This window comes from Macaca nemestrina, chromosome 5, assembly GCF_043159975.1.
Source record: "Macaca nemestrina isolate mMacNem1 chromosome 5, mMacNem.hap1, whole genome shotgun sequence".
Classification (NCBI taxonomy): Eukaryota; Metazoa; Chordata; class Mammalia; order Primates; family Cercopithecidae; genus Macaca; species Macaca nemestrina.
Genome location: NC_092129.1, coordinates 17,794,415 through 17,815,330, shown reverse-complemented (window position 1 = coordinate 17,815,330; position 20,916 = coordinate 17,794,415). Strand labels below are relative to the sequence as shown.

The 20,916-nt window shown below is 35.4% G+C and overlaps 1 long non-coding RNA gene across 1 annotated transcript in view; it reads left to right on the top strand.

The window, feature by feature from the left end:
• LOC105499721 (uncharacterized) overlaps positions 1–20,647 on the top strand; it is a 60,429-nt gene extending 39,782 nt beyond the window's left edge. The window contains exons 3-4 of the long non-coding RNA XR_011623304.1: positions 19,526–19,673; positions 20,133–20,647. This is a non-coding gene — a long non-coding RNA (uncharacterized lncRNA). The remainder of the gene's footprint in view (positions 1–19,525; positions 19,674–20,132) is intronic.
• Positions 20,648–20,916: the final 269 nt, after the last annotated feature.

The following is a 20,916-nucleotide window of genomic DNA, read 5'->3' as shown; positions in this document are numbered from 1 at the left end:
TATTGCAATGACCATATTTTATTTTTCAGGCTGTGTTAGAGCAATGTCAAGGACCAGGTATAAGATTTATTGTAATAAATAAAAGTTACTTAAAGCATCTATATGCCATTTAGACCTATAGTTCTTTTACTGATTTTTAAAATATAGATAAAATTATAATGTTAATTTAGAGGAACTAAGTCACAGTCCAAGAGATTTACCAATAAACATGAAAACATTTTAAAAAATACAAAGCAGGATGTGGACTATTGTTCTCTATTTCTAGCTTTAGCACTAGGATGGAAATCTGTAGCATTCTTCCCTTACAATAATCTTAGTTTTATTCTTTTATGTTTAAGCAATTCTTTATTTCTTCTCCCAGGAGCAAACAAGACTCAAGGTCTACAGTTGCCTCCCTCTGCCCTTGGACAAGTGAAAATCATTGTCATTGGACAATTATAAAAACATGTACCTTCCTAAGTCAATCAAGGGGGCATATGGCATGAATATTCATAATTTATTGAGAAGTCCTAATTTAAAAATTGTATTAAATGAATACTTTCTGTGAGAAAATTGCAAGCAGTTTTGTGAGAGGGAATTTTAAAATCTGTTAAGATTATGTGGTTCAAAATATCTTATAAAGAATTAAAAGATGAAAATTAAATTAATAGATGTCATAGAAAAAAGCTACTAAATATAGCAAAATTTGTTAAATTATTAATATAAGGAAGAACAAAATATAGAGATTTTTTCTTTCAATTACATATATATTATATTTTTTTACGGTTCTATGAATTCATTTTTGTTGGGTAAAATATGCATACAAAAATTACCATCTTTACCATTTTTAATTGTACAGATCAGTAGTAATAAATATACTTATATTATTTTTTCCCTTTCATCTTCCCATCCTCTCTATCTTTCCAAGTCTTCCCACCACTCTACTCTTTATCTTCATAAGATCCACTTTTTACTTCTCATGTATGAGTGAGAACATGCGATGTTTGTCTTTCTGTGCTTGGCTTATTTCACTTAACATAATGGCTGTCAACTTACGTAATCATTCAAATGACCATGAAGTTAAGTGAAATAGGGATTTTTAAATTCATAATAAGATGATGTACAAAATGGAAATATATTAATTACAACCAAAATTAAATCAAAATGTGAAATGTAAATTTCAAATAAGTTACAATTATTGATGTATTTCAAATTTCAAAATAAAGTGGAGAAGATCTCACATATTATTAGTTTTACTTTCAGAAAACGCAAAAAAGAAGAGACTACTATAATCTTCCATATGTAATTTAAGGAATTTATATATTAAGAATCAGCCTCATAAAAATATGAAATGACTTTTGTAAATGTAAATGACTTACTCTGATTTCAAAATTTACCATTGTCAAATAGAGCATAGATTGGATTATAAAATTAAGATTTCAAAGGGTTTAAAAATTATCATAGATTTATAAAATAATTTTTTCCCTTACACTTCTGCTTTGATAATCTTTCTTTTAACCTCTTTTTTTGAACATGTGCCATGGTCTAAGCCTAATTTAATATATCACTCTTTTAGAGCATAGGAAGTCTGTTTAAAATAAGTGTTTTCATTAATATTTGTAGTAAGTGAACATTCTTTCTAAAGTAGTAGTAATGGTTGGGCAGTCATAGTTTGTAAGCAACAATGAGGATATAACTTTGTATAGTATTTGTATAGTATTGGTAAAGCATCCTTAAGAAAATAACTGGTTATCCAGACTTGTAATCTAGGACAGTGCTTATCATTTAGTAGTGATCAGGTATTTGATATGTGCTATGTAGTGTAACAAGCTGCTTACATGCAGAGTTTCATTTAATGTTAATAAATAACCTATAAATAATTATTTGACTCCTTTGGTGGATAAGAAAGCTAAGAACTAGAGAGGTTAAGCATTGGCCCAAGGTCAATTGAATAATACTGATATTTGAATCCAATAAATCTGATTAAAATGCTCTCTTTTAATGTATTATTTTAAAAATACACAATAATTAATAAATATTATCAATCTCTATTACTTAGACAAATGACCTGATGAACTATGATATCTTTCATGTGAAAGATAATTATAGCTCTTTGATTGCCACTTAGAGCTTTCTGATGTTTGAGATGGTCTTGAATTTGGAATAGGAGATTCCAAAATCTATTGATTCTAGGAGACACCACTGGGAACAAATAGTAACAAGCTATTCTTGTTCTCCAAATACCCTCCCTTATAGAAACTGTGCTAACTTTAAATATTGTTCTGGTTAATTTTGTTGACACCCAAAGAAGCAATGATCCAATAGGAATGAACAATAGATTTCTACTCTTGGAACTATACCTTCACCTCAACATCCAGATTTAACTGTTGAGGCAAATTTTAAACATAGTTACATGACAAATGTGCAGGTGATACAAATAATTAAAACTGGTTGTTTTTAAGTGCAAGGGTGCTCTTAATGCAAACATAGTTTTATTTTTAAATACTACACAAACCTTAGAAACGTAACCTTCTTTTCTTGTGTGAATTTCATGTTCAAATACCTGCTATTTCCTGGGAGTTTTAGACAAAGAGTTTCACTTTTATAGCCAAGGCTGCTATTCCAACTCCTTTCTAAACAGATGTAAGCTGTATTTTTATGTGTTCAGGGGAATAATTGGTCCCCAGTTAGGTAAGGCTGATGGAAGAAAATCATATCCCACCCAGAAAAATGTTTCCTTACTGCTTTCAGCAATCCATTTTACAATTAACAGAAAATTGCTAAAATTGTGGTGGCAAGTTTAACTTACTAGCAGAATATGGTCAAAAAGGATTGTGGAATTCGTATAGGAATTTTTTTTTTAAATGTCATGATTGTATAATTTTAACTGGCTTTCTGATAAAGGAAAGGAATTCCCTTCTGAAGCATGAAACAAAATGTCTATTAACAAGCACCCCATAGGATTGTTTCTTTGCAATCGCTGTGTTTTTGTGGCAGTGAGAGATAAAAATTAATGTTCTTGGCTTTTGTTGTTGTTGTTGCTTATAGCAAAAACTGATGACATTCATGCATGATCTTTATACTATGTCAGTGTATTAGAATATCCATGAATAAGTGAGTTTATTATAAAGCTTATATCTCTTCTAACTAAATTGGAGACAGGAGATGTAATCATCTCATGCATTTTATTGCTATTGTAGTCTCACGTGATAACGCATTGTGGAATGTAGCTCACATGAGGACTTTATATAGTTTCTTCCAAATTTATTCAGTTCATCTTTGCTCTAGGATTTACATTGCCGTGGGTATTATTCTTAAACATCTTTACTTCATTGTATTCCCAATCCATCTCCAATTTTATTTTCTTCTCAATCTCCTCATGAAATAATGCCAAAACAAAGCAAACAGCTTAAAAAGGATATTACTTGTGAGTGTTTTTTGTTGTTGTTATAATAAATGAGTTGTTTCTCCATCAATTTGAGGCTATCTCTAACAGAAGAGTTACAGTAATTTAAATGATTATGATGATGTAATTGTATCTGTTCTTTGCTGTACTTTATCAAGAGCCAAACACAGTCAGAGTCAACAGACTTTGCTTCTAATATTTACTAACATCTTAAAATTAGTCCTTAGAGTGCCATAGCATTTTCTCTAAACAAATTACATTTTGTCCAGGTAGAAACAGGTCACTCTAAGTCTCTGTATTTTATAATGTAAGAGATCCTAGAGCTCATCTAGATCAAAGTGTTTATTTCAAAATTAGGAAAGCAGAGGAGGCCAGAGACCTGTGTGCGGTGACTTGCTCAAGGGCTCTTAAACATGTGGCAAGTCTGAAGAATCAACTTAGGCTTAGACTCCCAGTCCAGAACCCTGAACATTACGCTGTCTTCACTATGTGAAGGCACATTTATGTCCCAGATATACGTAAATATACTTCGTGATTCTCTGTGTCTCTAAAGGTACAGCTATTGGTGCAAGATCAAAGCAAGTGGTTAAATGGGGAAAAGCATAGAATTTGACTGGTATTTTAAAGGTACAAATACAGGATCATACATGACAAGTGAAAGTTATTTTAAGCCATGAAGGTCATAATGAGTTCATGTTCTGTCAACAATAAATTTGAACAAGCTGCAAGGTAGAGAAAGTATATACCAAGGAAGTTGTGCTGAAAATAAACAAAATACAATATTTACATAAAAGAGATGGCCCAATGTCACCTTTGATGAAAATATTTGAATTATGTGCTTTATTCTGCAAACAAATAATTGAAATAATTCATAAGGTAGTTTTGAACAAAGAATGTAAAATGTCAATTATTTATGTGAACTATAGGAATCACTGCTTTGAAAATATAAAAATGTTTATTTTTTATTATTTTTTTCCTCCCTCAGGAGATATCTACTTAAGTAACTAATTCAACTTAGTACTCTTTTTCACTCTTACCTGAGAATATGTCTTATTGTCTGAAATACCATAGTTTTTTCTAATTTAAATAAATAAATATATAGTAAATATATATTTAAGTGATATTGTGCATCTTTATCCCATATCTATTATCATATCTATTATCTATTATCATATCCCATATCTATTATCATAGCAACAACTTCTTTTCAAAGCATTTTTTTCTTTTGAGAATGTTAAACTGTAAAAATGCTAGAAGTGGTGCATAAATAATACTAGCAAAAGTGTCATGGGTTTCTAATCAATCATTTTCTTTAAATGATATAGAAAGTATTTTAAACATGTCTAAAATTAGTAGACGAAGTACAATGTGATAATCAATGAATTGTACATATTTCAGAATACCCACAATCACTAAGTATCTGTCAAGTGTACTTAAATTTAAAATAACCAGACTTTTGCCTTCCAAAGGTTTTGTTGTTGTTATTGTTGCTTGTTGGCTTTGCTATCATTATTTATTTATTTTTAAAAGATGCTCAAAGATGTGATCCCTCTCCATAGAGAAGGATGGTTTTGCAGATTAGGCATTGTTTGTGGCGTTATTTATTATTTAGAATGGTGGTGGGAAGTTCCTTGCTCAATTCCTGTTTCCTCAAGGTCCCAAGTAGTTATTGTTTCCTTTAGACACAAATATTCTGAAGGTCTGCCCTGCCTTGCGTGTGCTTCAGAAGAAGGGAAGGGATGCTGTTTTTCCCTTCCCGATTGTACACCTGATTCTGATGGTGGAATGGGGGTGGAGGTAAACCATGTGTCAGAGAGCCTGTTTACCTAAATGAGGAAGCTCCCTCTAACTGCTGGATTTTGCTCTCCCTTCACATAGTTAAATGCATGTTCGATTGTCGCAAAATGTTACCAAATTGTTTAAAAACCTGCAATCAATTATTTTTTCAAAACCTGAGAACGTCCTTTAGAGACTATAGATTATTTTATAAGAAAGTAAGCTGATCATGTAAAACTCTTGGTAGGGGCAACACATACACAGGTTAGAATATCTACTGTTCTTTTTAAAGAAATTATATTGTGTTCAATGTATTTGTCACTTTTAAAGTATCTAAGGATAAGTCAAAAGGTATTGTTTACTGATAAGATCTTCATTACATTCACTCCTTTCAAAGCACTTGCAACCTAGCATAGGTAAAATATTTCTCTTTATAATGTTTATTCAAAAGATTCAAAACAGTGTTTGATTTTTGCCTCCTTTCCATTTTATAGAACAAACTTTAAAACATTCCAAACATATATCGAACTCTTACGATGTGCTAGGCACAATATTAGGTGTGAAGAATATGAATAATAAGAAAACTCTGGCCTCACAGACCTTTCTAATGCAAAAGATGGATACTATAATAATATTTGTGCAATATAATAATATGGATACATAACAATCATATGCATAGGTATAAAATTGAAAATTATCAATCCGTGGAATAAATGCAAGTACATATCACAAGAGATAGGTGAAGGGTGACAGATTTGGGGCAGGCTTCCAGAGGAGGACCTTACTCAACAGATTTTGACAGGTATATAATAACTCACCAAATAAGGAAAAGGTAATGGGGTGGGAGTGGGTTCTGAATAACCCAAGAAGAGGGCCGGTGTGATAGGTTCAATAGTTCCTTAACAAATTCATGGATTAAAATCTGATCCCCAGTACTTTATAAACTTATTTGGGGATAGGACCTTTACCATGTTAAAATGAAATCATTAGGGTAGGCCCTAATCCAATATGACTGGTGTCCTTACAAAAAAAGGTACATTTGGAGACAGAGCGGCATACAAGGAGAATGTCACGTGAACATCAACACAGAGGTCAGAGTGATGCGTCTACAAACCAAAGAACACCAAAGATAGCTGGCAAACCACCAGAACTAGGAGACAGCCTGAAACAAATTCTTCCTCACTGCCCTTAGAAGGAACTAACCCTGTTGACACCTTGATTTCAGAATTCCTGCTTCCAGAGCTGTGAGACAATACATTCTTGTTGTCTAAGCCACCCATTTTGTGATATTTTATTACAGCAGCCCTACCAAACGAATACAGATGTGCTGAGTCTTGGTAGTAGGAAGAATAAAAATATGAGTTGCGTCAGGAACTACTAATAGTTGTGAATTCTAGGCTCATAGAAACATTCAATGACAAAGTACTTGAAAGTGAGAATACGGGAGTAGACAATAGTGGCTTCCAGAGAACCATGCTCAGGAGTTGGATTCTATCAAGTAGATAATGGTAAATAAATCAGGAATCTTAATTAACAGAGTGATATGGCCATATTTTTGTTTACAAAAAGATCATCCCAGCAGCAATCTGAATACTGTTTTGAGGAAAAAAAGAGTGGGAAAAGGAGGTATTATAAATAGGAGTTCTCCTTGGCAATGCTTACCAGAGTTTAGTGATGCATGGGCAATTTAAAAGTATTTGTAGGGGAGTTTGCAGATGGTACCTGTCTTAGTTTGTTTTGTATTGCTACAACAGAATATCACAAGCTGAGAAAATTTTGAAGAACAGAAACCTATTTGCCTCACAGTTGTGGTGGCTGGGAAGTTCACAATCAGGACGCCGTATCTGGCGAGGGCCTTCTCACCCATCCTATGGTAGAAAGGCAAAAAGAGGGTGAGAGAGAAAAAAGATCAAACTTGCAGCCTTAAATCCTTTTACAATCTTCATTAATACATTCATGAAGGTGAAGCCCTCATGATTGAAACACCTCCCATTAAGTGACACCTTCCAATACTGTTGCATTGGGAATTAAATTTCCAATATATGCTTTAGAGGGGACACATTTAAACTGTAGCACTTCATCTCTGGCCCTCAAAACTCATGTCCTTCTCACATGCAAAATAAATTCTTTCAACCTGATAGTCCCCTAAGTATTAACTCATTCCAGCACCAACTAAAAGTTCAATGTCCAGAATCTCATCTGATATGGTTTGGCTATGTCTCCACCCAAATTTCATCTTGAATTGTAGTTTCCATAATCTCTATGTGTCCTGGGAGGGAACTGGTGGGAGGTAATTAAATCATGGGGGTGGTTGCCCCCATCCTGTCTTCATGATAGTCAGTAAGTTCTCACAAGATCTAATGATTTTATAAGAAGCTTTCCCCACTTTGCTCAGCACTTCTCTGTCCTGCTGCCATGTGAAGATGGATGTGTTTGCTTCCTTTTCTGTCATGATTGTAAGTTTCCTGAGGCCTCCCCAGCCATTCAGAACTGTGAGTCACTTAAATCTCTTTCCTTTATAAATTACCCAGTCTCAGGCAGTTCTTTATAGCAGCATGAGAACAGACAAACACATCATCTAAATCAGATATGGGTGAGAGTCAAGGCAGGATTCTTCCTGAGCCATATTCTCCTCCAGCTGTGAGCCTGTGAAATTAAACAAATTGTCTAGTTCCAAAATACAGTGGTGGAACAGACATAGAATAGAAATTTCATTCCACAAGGAAGAAATTAGCAAGAATAAAGGGGTAGCAGTTACCACGTAAGTCCAAAACTCAACAGGGAAAACAACATTAGGTCTTAAAGCTGGAAGGTAATTTTTTTGACTCCACGTTCCACATCCTAGATACGCTGGGACAGAGTTGGGCTCCCAAGACCTTGGGCAGCCCTGTCCCTATGGCTTTACTGGGCTGTCTACCCAGCAACTCTTACAGATTAGAGTCTAGTGCTTATAGCCCTCCAAGGCTGGAGTTGCATGCTGGTAGCTCTACAGTTCTGAGTTCTTAGGATTTGCCTTGCTCTCCTGGCTCCACGAGGCATTGCCCTATTGATGTCTCCCTGCAATGGCTCTTCCTTTGTGACAAATCTCCACTTGCTCCCCCAGTCTATCTGGGACATTCTTTGAAATTTAGGTGGAGGCCACTATGGCCCTACAGCTCTCAAATTCTGTGCGTCTGTGGAGTCAGCACCACATGGACATTGCCAAGACTTACAGCTTGCTCCTTATGGAATGATCGCCCAACCACACCTGGGCCCACTTGAGCCACAACTGAGGTGACCAAGGAATACTGCGCAGGAATGTGGGGAACAGAGGCCTGATGTGGCCCTGAGTAGTGAGTTTCTAGATTGTGCTCTGGTTCCATCTACTGAAACCATTCTGCCCTCCTGGAGCTCTGGGCCTTTGATGGCAGGAGCAGCTTCAAAGATTTCCAAAATGTTTTTGGAGTCATTCTCCCTTTGTTCTGATGAGTAGAACCTGATTTTCTCCTATCCATATTGATCTCTCTTGCAAACAAATGCTGGGCTACACCCTTAATATTCTCTCCCAAACATGCTTTTTTATTCATTATATGACCAGACTGAGAGCTTTCCAAATTTTTCTGTCTGATTCCCTTTTAATTATAAATTTTGCCTTTAAACCAATTTTATTTTCTCTCATTTTACTGCAAGTGACTAAAATAAGTCATGCACCGTCTTGAATTCTTTGCCACTTAGATATTTCTTCTGCCAGATATCCTAGTTCATCATCTTAAGTTTTGCCTTTTACAAAGTCCTAGTGCAAAGTTCTCTGCAACTGTATAAAAAGGATGGCCTTGGCCAGGGGCGGTGGCTCACCCCTGTAATCCCAGCACTTCGGGAGGCTGAGAAGGGTGGATCACGAAGTCAGGAGTTCAAGACAAGGCTGGCCAAGATGGTGAAACTCCATCTCTACCAAAAGTACAAAAAATTCGTTGGGCGTGGTAGTGGGTGCCTGTAATCCCAGATACTCAGAAGACTGAGGCTGAAAACTGCTTGAACCCGGGAAGTGGACGTTGCAGTGAGAGGAGATTGTACCACTGCACCACTCCAGCCTGGGTGACAGAGCAAGACTCTGTCTCCCCCCTTGCCGCAAAAAAAAGGATGACCTTTACTTCACTTTCTAATATCTGTTTCTCATTTCTATCTGAAACCTCATGAGAATGTCCATATTTCTAGCAACATTCTGATGACTACCACTTAAGTAATCTATAAGAAGATTTAGGATTTCTCTACTGCTCTCTTCTTCTGAGTCCTCATCAGAATTGTCTTTAATTCTTTATTCATGGCAAGATAGGCGTTTTCTAGCATGCTCCTCTAAATTATTTCAACCTTTGCCCATTGCCCAGTTTCAAAGCTGCTTCCACATTCTCAGGTGTTTATTACAGCAACAGCCCTATTTGTTGGTACCAATTTTCTGTCTTGGTCCCTTTCAAGTGACTATAAAGAAAATAATACAAACTGGTAATTTATAAAGCACTGTGGGAGGCCAAGGCAGGCAGATCACCTGAGGTCAGGCGTTCGAGAGCAGCCTGGCCAACGTGGCAAAATCCCTCCTCTACTAAAAATTACAAAAACATTAGCTGGGTGTGGTGGCACATGCCTGTAATCCCAGCTACTCAGGAGACTGAGGCAGGAGAATTGCTTGAACTCAGGAGGTGGAGGTTTCAGGGAGCTAAGATTGTGCCATTGCACTCCAGCCTGGATGACAGAGCAAGATTCTGTCTCAAAAAAAAAAAAAAAAAGAATAGATGTTTATTTAGCTCACAGTTCTGGAGGTGGGAAGTCCAAGATTGAGGGGCTGCATCTGGTGAGGGCCTTCTTGCTGTGTCATCTCATGCCAGAAAGGCAAAGAGAGTATGAGACAGAACAAGAGATTGAACTCACAGCCTCAAGTGCTTCTATAATTGGCATTAATCTATTCATGAGGGTGGAGTCTTCATGACATAAATTTCTTCCCTTAGGCCTCATCTCCCAACAATATTGCATTGAAGATTAAGTTTTAAACACATGCACTTTAGGAGACACATTCAAATCATAGCAGTACCAAAGAGTATACCCTGCAGAGACCGAAAGCATCAAACCAAACCATTGGGAAGTTCATTCAAATTTTTCTTCTCTACGTTAACTAAAATCAAAGAATGAGGAAAATGTTGCCTGCGCCTGAGAAAGGCTCACTATTTCTTTTCTTTAAATTATAGCCATTATACTCCATGGAAAATACTAGACAGGGATTTTTCTTGATTTATTAGGAATAGACTCCATACGATAAGGTGCATTTTGGTAATCACGAGTACTCTTACTTACTAATGGCTAAACTCCCTAAGGGTTAACCACAGTCTTTTGTTGGCTGTTTATTAAGCAGCCTGCAGTACAGGTAATTAATTTACCGAATGTTTCATGCAGGCTAGTTGAACCAGCCTGAAGAAAATCACATGTTGGAAAGCCAGAGTCTTAGAAGTGAAAATTACAAAGCAGAGAGTCTTTTGAGCCAATCGGTCTATTCAGTCCCTACTTGATGTTTGACAATATTACAAAGGAGCATGACTGTAAATAAAAGCAAGTCTAAAAATACATTTTTGTGTGCTTGGCAAATTATTACTTTAATGTGGTGGCTTAAGTACTTCTTTGTGTTTCATTCTTTTTTTTTTTTTTTGGCATAAACTTAGCACATATGATAGCATATTGACGTTTCCATCTGTGGCGTCCCAGAATATCTGTGCAGAGCCTTATATAACTATACTGATAAATAGTCTTGTTATATAATTATTTATTATTTATATGAAATGTATTTATATATTTATCTTTATTATATAAATATAGCTTGTTTTATTCACGTTGTCTTATTGCACTTCACAGATATATTATTTTTATTTTAAGATCAAGGTTACAAGTGCAGGCTTGTTACATAGGTAAACTTGTGTCATGGGGAGTTGTTTTACAGATTATTTTATCACCCAGGTATTAAGCCTGGTACCTATTAGTCATTTTTCCTGATCTTCTTCTTCCTCCCACCCCCTCAACCTACAGTAGGACCCAATGTCTGTTGTTTCCCATCTTGTGTCTGTGAGTTCTCATCATTTAGCTCCCACTTATAAGTAAGAACAAGTGGTATTTGTTTTTATGTCCCTGTGTTAGTTTGCTAAAGATAATGGCTTCTAGCTCCATCCATGTCCCTGCAACGGACATGATCTCATTCTTTTTTGTGGCTGCATATAATTCAATGGTGTATATGTACCACATTTCCTTGATTCATTCTATCATTGATAGGCATTTAGGTTGATTCCATGTCTTTGCTATTGTGAATAGTGCTGCAATAAACATACGCGTGCATGTGTCTTTATAATAGAATGACTTATATTCCTTTGGGTATATGCCAAGTAATTGGTATATCCTAGGTCACTTAAGAATTATGCTATATTTAATCTGCTTCTAGATTTTTGAGGAATCACCACACTGTCTTCCACAATGGTTGAACTAATTTAAACTCCCACCAACAGTGTATAAGCATTCCTTTTTCTCCACAACCTCATCAGCATCTGTTATTTTTTTGTCTTTTTAATAGTAGCCATTCTGACTGGTGTCAGATGGTATCTCATTGTGGTTTTGATTTGCATTTCTCTAACAATCAGTGATATTGAGCTTTTACTCATATGACTGATCATTGACCACATGTATGTGTTCTTTTGAAAAGTGTCTATATTCTTTGCCCACTTTTTATAAGGTTGTATGTTTTTTTCTTGTAAATTTGTTTAAGTTCCTTATGGATGCTGAATATAGACCATTGTCGAATGCACAGTTTGCAAAAATTTTCTGTCATTCTGCAGGTTGTCTGTTTACTCTGTTGATAGTTTCTTTTGCTCTTTAATTAGATCTCATTTGTTAAATTTTACTTTTGTCAAAATTGCTTTTGACATCTTCATCATGAAATCCTTGCCCTTGCCTATGCCCTGAATGGTATTGCCTAGGCTGTCTTCCAGGGCTTTTGTATTTTTAATGAATTGGAGGTATGCAACAACCCTGCATGGAGCAAATCTATTGACACCATTTTTCTAATAGTGTGTGCTCACCTTGGGTCTCTGTGTCACATTTTGGTAATCTTGCAATATTTTAAAATTGCTCCATTTTATTACATCTGTTACGGTGATCTGTGATCAATGATCTTTTATATTACTATTGTAATTGTTTTGGGGGCACCACAAGTCATGCCCATATAAGATAGTGAACTTAGTAATTTTGCATGTGTTCTGTCTGCTTTGATGACTGGGTGTCCCACCTTCTCTCTCCTTCTCCTCAAGCATCCCTGTTTCCTGAAACAGAGTATTATTAAAATTAGGACAATTAATAACACTGCAATGGCCTCTAAGTATTCAAGTGAAAGGAAGAGTTATACATCTCCTAATTCCAATTAAAAGCTAGAAATAAATGATTAAGCTTAGTAAGGAAGCCAGGTCAAAAGAAGAGATAGGCTGAAAGCCAGGTCTCTTGCTACAGATAGTTAGCAAAGTTGTGAGTGCAAAGGAAAAGTTCTTTAAGAAAATTAAAACTTCAATTCCAGTGAACACATAAATGATCATGAAAGAAAAATAGTCTTATTGCTGATATGGAGAAAGTTTTAGTGGCCTGGATAGAAGATCAAACCAGCTACAATATTCCCATAAGCCAAGGCATAATTCAAAACAAGGACCTAACTTTCTCTAATTTTATGAGATAAGGAAGTTGAAGAAAAAATGTTGAAAGCTGAGAGCAGTCAGATCATGAGGTTTAAGAAAATACGCCATCTCCATAACATAAGAATGCAAGAAGAACAAGTGCTGATGTAGAAACTGCAGCAAGTTATCCAGAGGATCTAGCTAAGAACATCAATGAAGATAGCTACATGAAACACCAAATTTTCAATGTAGACAAAACTGTCTTCTGTTGGAAGAAGATACCATCTAAGGCTTTCATAGCTAGAGAGGGGAAGTCAAAGCCTGCTTCAAAACTTCAAAGGACAGGCTGACTCTCTTGTTAGGGGGTAATGCAGTGGGTAACTTTGAGTTGAAGTCAATGCTCATTTATCATTTTGAAAATCCTAAGTCCCTTAAGAATTATGCCATATTTGCTCTGTCTGTACTTTATAAACAGAACAACAAATCCTGGATGATAGCACATCTGTTTGAAATATGGTTTACTGAATATTTTAAGTCCACTGTTGAGACCTACTATTCAGGAAAAAAGATACAATGTACCTAGTCAGCCAAGAGCTGTGACAAATATGCACAAAGAGATCAGTGTTGTTTTCGTATTCGCTAACACAGCATTCATTCCACAGTCCATGGATCAAAGACTAATTCTGACTTTTAAGTCTTATTTTTTAAGAAATACATTTTTTAAAGCTGTAGCTGCCATAGAGAGTGATTTCTCTGATGTGTCTGGGCAAAGTAGACTGAAAACTTTCTGGAAAGCATTCACCATTCTAAATCCATTAGGAATATCCATGATTCACGAAAGGAAGTAGAAATGTCTGCAATAATAGGAATTTATAAAAATTTGATTAAATCAAGCTTCAGTGGAAGAAGTAACTGCAGACATGCTGTAAATACTAAGAAAAGTGAGATTAAAAATGGAACTTGAAGATGTAACTGAATTGCAGCAATCCCATGATCAAACTTGAACAGATGAAGAGTTGCTCAATTCTTATTGAGCAAAGAGAGTGGTTTCTTGAGATAGAATCTATTCCTGGCAAAGATGGTATGAACATTATTAAAAGGACAACAAAAGATTTAGGGTATTATATAACTTTTTTGATAAAGCAGTGACAGAGTTTGAGAGAATTTATTTCAATTTTGAAAGAAGTTCTAGTGTGTGTGTGTTAGTCAGTTTTATGTTGCTATAAAGGAATACCTGAGACTGGGTAATTCATAAAGAAAAGAGATTCATTTGGCTCATGGTTCTGCAGGCTGTATAAGAATGGCTCATGGTTCATGAAGGTTATGTAAGCATCTACACTACTTCTGGTGAGGCCTCAGGAAGCTTTTACTCATGGTGAAAGGCAAACTGGGAGCACACATGTCACATGGCAAAAGGAGGAACAAGAGAGAGATGCCAGGTTATTTTAGATAATCAGCTCTCATATGAACTAACAGAGCAAGAGCTCACTCATTACTGTGAGGATGACATCAAGCCATTCATGAGGGCTCTGCCCCCTTGACCCAAACACCTCCTACTAGGCCCCATCTCCAACACTGGGGATCACATTTCAACACGCAATTAAGAGGGGACAGACATCCAAACTATAGCAGTGGGTAAAATACTAACAAACAGCATCATATTCCACAGAGAACTCTTTTGTGCAAGGAAGAGTCAATTAATGCAGCAAACTTCATTGTAGTCTTACTTTTAAAAATTGCCACAATCACTCCCTTGTCAGTGAGCAAACATCAACACAGAGATAAGACCTTCCAGCAATGGAAAGATTAGGACTTGCTAAAGTCTCAGTTAGTCGTTAGCATTTTTTATCAATAAGGTATTTTTAAATTAAAGTATGTACATTTTAAAGACATAATGCTATTGCACAGTATAGTGTAAACATAACTTTTATATGCATTAAGAAACCAAAAAACATGTGTGACTAGCTTTATGGCAATATTCATTTTATTGCAGTGATTCTGAGCCAAACTCACAATATCTCCAAGGTATGCATGTGTATTTATCAGAGGACAACTCACTACCAGTCCACCCATGGCTTTTTCAACTGGAAACAGAATTAAGACCAGATTATCACATTACTGTAGAGATAGGAAAGATTTCTGAAGAATTTTCTGTAAATGTATAACACAAAAATAAAATCCATGCAATAATTACCAGACTAAATTGTACCTTGTGTTCAGGATATTATTCTCCAATTCTTTTCAGAAATGAGATAGAAGTGTTTCAGAAGGACAACCATTGCTTCAGGGTATAAAAACATATATTAACAATTTTCAGCATTAATGATCCCTTATCATATACCAAGGACTTTTCCAAATAATTTGTATGCTTCACTTTATTGAATTCTCATAAGAGTGCTATATAGAATTATGATTATGATTCTTATTTTACATGGGAATTTAGTCTTAGAAAGATGAGTAAATTGCCTAATAAGTGTAGAAAATGATGAAGCTGTTTTCCTGAAAAAGCAACAACTATTAGGAAAAACGATGTCAAATGTTCATATAAAACAGTGTATGTTTCTGTGTATATAGTGTGTGTGTATGTGTTTGTGTATGTGGTTGCATGTGCTGTGTGTGTGTATGTTTGTGATATATGAGAGTGTGTGTTGTGTATGTGCATGCACTGTGCATCAGGGTCAGAGGCTGAGGGAGGACAGAGGAAGATTCTTTCATCATTCTTTAGGAGACTGTGTTGGTGTGATCCATTCCTATAATGAGGGTAATATGATTTTTTTTTTTTTTGGATTTGAGGAGACGTGTCAGTATTTAGTAGGCCCCCTCAAATGAATTGTCACTTGAAAAATGAGGTTATTTATAATCATAGATTTGTATTGCACAAGCCTTTTCCCTTTCCTTCATACTAGCCATTCTCATAGGAGCAAACACAAAGCTGCAACCCAAATGACTCAGTTCTCATAAGGTCTTATAAACTGAACAATAATCACCACATTAAAATAAAGCAGACTCAGGAACCTTACATGGACATTCAGAATGCACCTAATTATGTACCTGCGGGCCCATCCTGTGCACTTAGATTGTGTAATGCTTAAATTTGGTTTGCGGCTTTTCTTTGCTGGGGTTGAGTGATTCAAAGAGAAGAGATGAAACTGTATAGCCTAAGGAAGAAGTTGTTTCTCACAGGCCTCAGGGTTTGAAAAATGGATAGACTCCTGATTGCAAAATCCCTGTCTCCGAACAGGAGGGGGATTATCTTTTCTCCCAACTTCAAATATTCCAGTCACAGAACTTGCACTTCTATGTTTTGGTTTCCTTTTATCCAGATGGAAACTTTTATTTGACGGAATTTAATCTATATACACAAATGCAAAATATTAAACTTAACAAAAATGACTAAACATATATTTCACTTTTTAGACTCTCTATGACTTTGGGGCTTGTCTGCCAGTTTGCTATAGTCACTTCATAGAATGATGTTGCTGACCTCAACCAGTGCCTCTCCAAGAACTCAAAGGGTAGCAGAGCTTCTTACATGGGACAGGGACTCCTTAGTTTAAACATTTTGTTTTCAATTCCCTCACACCTGCTACTGGATCCAGGGAGGAGGTTTGAAAAACAGAGAGCTACAGTGGGTGAGATCTTAGTTCAGGGCTGCAAAAACAAGCACTGTTTGTTTGTTTTGCAAAAACAAAAAATGGCCACTTCCTCTCTGAAGACGCTTGATAAGCACTCCTGAAGGTCTATGTTGGGCTCTTGATGAAATTACTCTTTCTATCTTAAGTCACAAAAAGAGCCTATAGTCCTCATTGTTAACACAGGAGTTCACAGCCCATTTCCTCAATACCTCCCTTTCTTTTTCACATGCCTCTTTCCTTTTCCTTCTGGCTTCAACAAACGTAGGGAGCGTGAAGACACAAAAACAACACACACCCAAAGGCACGTACATGCGCACACACAGACAGCTCACACCTCACAATTGTTGTACTAAAATGTAAAATACCAGTATTTTCAAGATTAGCATTTCATTTGCAAATGGATTGTCCAAAATATGGCAAAGAAGTAGAAAAGAAATATGTGCATTTGCTCCTTTCCCCCATGTTATCAGAATGAGAGTACACTTGAGTCTGCAGATATGAGAAAAAGTAATCTCAATAATATAAAAACACTAAGTTCAAGTAGTTATTTGCTTACGGTAACAAATATTTATTAAGTGCAGCAGCCTTGTTCACTTTGTATAACGAGAGTAGCAATCCAGGTTTGTAACACATAAACATAAATTACTACAAATGTACTAATTCTCAGGAAAAAGATGGATCTTTTAAGATGTAGATAAGAATACCAAGTTTAACTGTTTCTGTGACTATACATTTGGAATTTACTTACTATATTGGCTTTCCTAAAAGACAATTTATAAGGTAAGCAAAGCCTTCTGAAATAGGATGAACCCCCCGCTGAGAAGGAATAGACAGTAACTCATAACCACCATCATATGATTGAAAGAAGATACAGTGGCTTTCTAAGAAAACATTTGTGACTTAAACTATTTTGTGAGTTCATGTTTGACTTATAATTCACTAAAAGAGCACAAATACCGGAAGGGGAAATTCTGCTACTGACTTTTATAACATTTCAAAGAAGGAGAAGCCCAGGTTTGAGCTACCGAAGTCATTCTTGTCACAGTTTTCCCAGAAACATGAGCCATTTTTTTCTAAAGACAGTTATCATTTATGGAGATAATATTGTCAGTATTGGATTTTATCTAACATGTATAGAGAAAGTAGTTTTCCTCTATGTCTGTACTGTATATGCAAATTTGAGTATTTGAAATGTGTCTTGTTCAAAGAGAGCTATGTGGTAAATATTTCAGAGACATTAAAAAATGTACAATATCTTGTATATAATTTTTATACTGATTACATGGTGAAGGATATTTTGGATACATTGGGTCAGTAAAATGTATTATTAAAATTAATTTTACCTGTTTCATTCTACTTTTTTAAAAATGTGGCTGCTAAAGTTTAAAATTACAAAAGTGACTCACTTTCTATTTCTATTAGGAAAATTCTCCTCTAGATATTTCATTTTATTTACATGATGTAACCAGCTGTGAGGATACCTTTTGAATTAAGAGGGTTAAATTTTTTTAAAATGTAACTTTAAATTTGTGATTAGATGTTCAATGTCACTTTTTTCCCTACGAAATGCCAAGGAGTTATTAATAGCGAAAAATTTAAATTTAATAATAATCTGTCTTTTGATATGAGCTTAATATTTCTCCATTATATGTGTGTATATTTCGAAGATGATTAATGGCTACTTTCCGTCTTCAGATTAAGGTTTTGCTCAAAAATACATCATCTTATTGCTGCCAACACAGCTACTTTCCGCCATGGCCACACTCTTCTATGTTGAGATTCTTGGATATTCTTTCAATCCTAAGAGCTTATATTTTTACAGTTTTGAATATTAACTCCATAGACAGCAGCCTACTCTGCCCTGAAAAACATACAAGCAATTAGTGTGTCCATCAGTCAATCAACAACATTCATTGAGTGCTTTCTTTATTGCTCTCAGCTAATGCTTTTTGAAGATGGAGAATGATAGTCTTGGCTCCTATTTTCAAGGAGGTGATAATTTTACAGTTGAAGAAACAAAATGACTTGCACCAAACAAAAGTGAAATAATACGTGATAGAAAGATTTCACATAAAAATAAACATTTTGGCTTCTCTTGAAAAATGGCAACCTTAGCTTGCAGTATTGCAATGGCAGCCATTGTCTAAAGCTATATAGCTACTGTATACATTAGACGGACATACGAGCTGAAATGTGCTACTTTACATTATCCGCCTGGCTCTGATAGGTATTTGAGTTTTCAATTCCATGTCTTGGTAATTATTAATGCCCCTTTCAACTCCCAGCTTTGATTACGAGACCCTTGACTTGGTAATTTAGCAATCTGCCTTACAGGCTGTACTATCAAAGTAGAGTTGGATTCATTATCCTTCATAATTTCTATTAAAAAAGAAAAAGCCAGTAAATATTCCTTACCTCCAATAGTGGCAGGAAATATTACAGTGGCAATTTAAATAATAAACATTATGAAAAATCATCAATTATCCAGATGAACTTTTTGTGATAGTATAATTAACTCAGTATTTGCCAGATCTGGTTTCTATCACTTGTATGGGATTTTTTTGAGATAAAGAAATACTGGTATGGGATTAGTAATAATGTTACCCATTTGTTTATGTTATCTACCAGGCAGAAAAGGGACAATCTGTATAGTAGATACTATGATGTCATTATTTAGTAGTTCATTCATAATTGAGAATGACAAGATGTCATTATGAAAAAATAAATAGCCAATTTCTCCATATGTTCCTTGATATTTAAAAAATGTGTTTGTCACACAAAATTCTCTATTGAGAACTACAATGGAGCTGGATTGTAGTGCTTGTATGTGGTAGAAGTGGCACAAATACCGGGAAAATTTAGCCAGAAATTTCTTTCACTTGCCATTTCAACATTTTATGCTTCTTTTAAAGAGTGTGACAAATGATGCATTAGAATTCTGAGTAAACTTCTTCATCTATGAAAAGGAAACAGCACTGAACACTGTACTTTCTTATTTTCCTGGCAATTCCTTATAATATAGGTTAACAAGGCACCCTATTTGCCATCCTGTTCTTTCATAGGTAAAGAAACTGAAGACTCACCAGATGAAGTGTTATGATTAAGACTACTCAGTTGTTCAAGGTTTCCATAAAGAAAATAAACTGATAACTACTACCCTGCCTAGATTGTCTAATCAATAGATTAGGCTTGCTTGCAGACACCAGCACGGTATGTTCAAGATGTCTATAAAGAAAATAAACTGATAACTACTACCCTGCCTAGATTGTCTAATCAATAGATTAGGCTTGCTTGCTGACACCAGCATGGTATGACTTCCAAAATATTTTGGCAGAGCATGGCAAAGACTTTCATGTCGACATTAAAAATATGTTAAGAAAATAAAACCTTTGTTGGATCTCCTGATACTTATTTTATGTTTCGGTATTGTTTTTATTCTAAATTTATAATATGGATGAGTGGGGAGGTGGGGACATGATCATTTTAGAGTGTTGGACCTCTTCAAATCTTCATCGGGCTTTCATGTTTGAAATTTATTTTGGTCTTTTATATTGATGACCACCTTTATATTTTTATTGAAGAGTCTCAAACTAACTTTGCATTATTTATGATTCATACAAAAGTCTGTGTTTTCATATCAGCCTTAGTTTCTCTGGGTCTTTCCCAAAGGTATGTGCTCCTTTGTTGAGGAATACCAGCACCTGAGAACAAAATTTCACTCCCTTGTACAACGCATGAGTAGAGACTGAATTGGGCATGAGGATGGAATGAGTGAAGCAACAGCCATAGCAGAGTGTTCTGAAGCCTGACTTCTGGAATTTTTCCTTCTTATAAAACAACTTCTCGGGCGCCAAAGGCAAAAGATCACATGCAGATAAGCAAGGCAGCAACTCCTCTCATCAAAAATACAACACATCTATCACATTAGAAAGTACTGCTATGAATTAGAATCCCCAAGATTAAAGGGACCATAGACTTCCTCTAATCTTTGCAAAAGCCGTATTATAAAATTGTACATTTTAATGGGAGCACCTTTACATGAGTTACTACACTAGTGAAAGAAGATGGAATTTAATTACCATTCATTTGAATGCAACATTATAATCAGTTAAAGGGATGATTTTTATCTGTATCTTCAATTCACCTAAAATGCACGTGGTACACTTGACTTAAACATAATAAGAAACAGCACTGGATATTTGAAATCTGTGTTTTTGGCATCCCTTGGAAAGGATCTTGTAATATTAATAACACAGAATAAAAGTTTTAATATTCAACCATTAGTATTTCTTTAACAAATTTTGATGATGTGTATATCGGAATAAAGCAAATCAAATATGCAATGAATTTTTTTTTTTTTTTTTTTTTTTTTCTGAGACAGAGTTTCAGTCTTGTTGCCCAGGCTGGAGTGCAATGGTGCAATCTCTGCTCACAGCAACCTACGCCTCCTGAG